This window comes from Taurulus bubalis (genome assembly GCF_910589615.1).
Source record: "Taurulus bubalis genome assembly, chromosome: 11".
NCBI classification, from domain to species: domain Eukaryota; kingdom Metazoa; phylum Chordata; class Actinopteri; order Perciformes; family Cottidae; genus Taurulus; species Taurulus bubalis.
Window position 1 is genome coordinate 2,228,302 of NC_136599.1, and position 3,131 is coordinate 2,231,432.

The following is a 3,131-nucleotide window of genomic DNA, read 5'->3' on the forward strand; positions in this document are numbered from 1 at the left end:
CTATACATATCTAGTATAGTACTATATATACTATACACACTATACTATATATATATATATATATATATATATATATATATATACTACACACACTATACTATATATATACTACACACACTATACTATATATATATATATATATATATATATATATACTACACACACTATACTATATATATACTACACACACTATACTATATATATATATATATATATATATATATATATATACTACACACACTATACTATATATATATATATATATATATATATATATATATATATATATATATATATATATATATATATACTACACACACTATACTATATATACTATACTTAATATACCACACAAGAGACACAGCACAGGGAGGCTTTACTGAGAAACGACTCGATTGATTAATAATTCTAAAAACAGATAGTGATTAATTTTCTGTTCCTCGACCAATCAATTAAATGATGAAATGATTAAAACCGAGTCCAGTGACCAATAAACATCCACTCATTAGAACCAGTGTTATTATTATTATTATTATTATTATTATTATTATTATGTTTAGATTGTTATCAACTTCAGAAATAACGTCACTGACAGCAGCCCAACTGGTTTTATTCTATTCACTGGTTTCTAAAAGCAGCCCAACTGGTTTTATTCTATTCACTGGTTTCGAACAGCAGATGAATTAGTTGTAACTGGTTCAGGTTGAATACTAATCTGGTTTCATTGTGTGATTTGTTTCAGAAAGAGAGAGAGGGGTTTACCGGAGTGGAGTCCGTGTCCTGCTGGTCTGCTCTGAGTCGCGAACCCGCGGCTGCAGGTCCTCGCAGCGGGATGCGCTCCGGTAAGCCTCCGCTGGTCCGCTGCGTCCGTCAGGTGAGGCGCTCCCTCCAGTGCTGATGCTCCAGTGATGGACTGAAGAGCTACCTGTCTGTCTCTGTGTCTAATTAAAACATGCATGGGCGTGAATGCGTGCGTGTGTGCGTGTGTGTGTGTGTGTGTGTGTGTCCTCACCTCTCCACATGAAGCGGACAGCGACCTCTGCTGGTGAACGAGAGTCATGTCTGTTTACCTGACAGGTGCCCAGCGTTCACCTCACTCTGCTCTCATTAACACGCTTCTACTGACAGACGTCAGGTGAAATGCATGCTGGGAGCATGCGCTTCAGTCAGTTCTTACCTTCCTGTTACCTGCGCTGTCCTCACAGGTCACTTTATCCTCTCGCTAACTATGCTAACGCTAACTATTGCTATCGATGTTTTAGCTCAACAAGTAATAGCATTGCTATTAATGTAGCTGTCGCATGTGTTTCTCAAACGAGGCTAATTACACTAAAATATTACTTAAAATATTAAAATAATGTGGTATATTTTTTATAATATATGTATTGAAAGTATACTACAGTACAATTATTTTAAAGTTTTAAAAGGTGAAAGCGTGACTTTTGTACTTCTTATATATTTTCAGAAAGTACACTTCTCAAATATTACTTAAAATATTAAAGAAAATTGGTATATATAAAATCTGTTTAAATACATTTTTCGATGCTAATTTAGAGAATACTTTTTTTAAATATACAAAAAACATGTTTGAAATTAAAGTTCAAAGAACTTACACTTAAAGTATATATATGTTTTAATATATTATTTGAAAGTATACTTCTGTATACGTTTTATATATTTGCAGAAAGTACACTTCTTTGATAGTATATTTTGAAATACACAAAAGTATATATATTTTTCACCTATGTTCTTTTTGTATTGGTAATAACTGGTATTTCATTATTATGTTCAGATAACTGTTCCAAAACACAGAGGTCATAATTTCAACCAGAGCATTTTATAATTTAGTGAACATTTTTTTGTTTTGTTGAAATAGAGTTTCCTGACAAAGTCAAGGGAAAAGGGAAAAGGGTTTTATAAAATATTTTGTGCAACAATGTGAGAGCTCTGATGGAAGAATTCGGCGAGTTATAGATTTTGGACAAAAAGCGTTACGATCGTCCTCGTCTCAGTTAATACTGTGATCAATATAATTTAATACCAAAGTTGGTTCTTTTGTAGCTTTCTTTCCAGGTCCGGTTCTGTAAGCTTGGTCTCATCCACCTGCTCCTGTCTCTTTGGCGCATATGAAGAAACACACAGGCCTACCGTCACCTTCCTAAAATAATGGCCTCAGTCATTTTTTGCCAAGAATGATGTTCTTGCCTAAATCCTCTCCTCATGATACTGGTCCCCTCTGGTAAAACCTCCTGCTTCCTCAGTTGAACAGGTCATGTGATTCTCTGTAGTATAACATGTCTATGTGTGACTGAGGACATTTTGAAGCTAGCATTTAAGATAGCAATTTAGTTAGCATTTTAGTCAATGAAAATCTCACTTGAACATAATATTAGTCATCATAACATAATTTGAAAGGTATTACAGTAGATTACATTGGGTCAAGTTTTCTGAAAAAATGACATTTTAGGAAGGTGACGCTAACGTTCCTCAATGTTATGAGATTTGATTTGCTGCTAGCTTAAACATATATAACACTTGTTTATATATAAAAATAAAATAAACAGCAGCCCACCTTTAATAACTCACAGTTTGAGAACCACTGATCTAGTCCACCCAGTGGACCAGAACCCTTTACACCTGAAGGAGTTCATGTGTTAAAGACCAGTAAGGTGAGAGACCAGTAAGATGAGACACCAGTAAGGTGAGAGACCAGTAAGGTGAGAGACCAGTAAGATGAGACACCAGTAAGGTGAGAGACCAGTAAGGTGAGAGACCAGTAAGATGAGACCAGACAGGTGAGACACCAGACCAGTGAGGTGAGAGACAGGTGAGAGACCAGTAAGGTGAGACACCAGACAGGTGAGAGACCAGACCAGCAAGGTGAGACCAAACCAGTAAGGTGAGACCAGTAGAAGTCCAGGTAGAGTTTGTGCAGCTACTCAAACAGCTTCAAAGTATTTTATTAATAAACATTCTCTTGCATTCAGCATCACCTGCTGTTCCATGTTATCATATAGATCAACATACATGTGTGTATACACACACACACACACACAAATATATATACACACGCACACACACTTTAAGGTTCGTACAGAGGCCTTAACGAGCTCGTTAAGGCCTTAACTAAC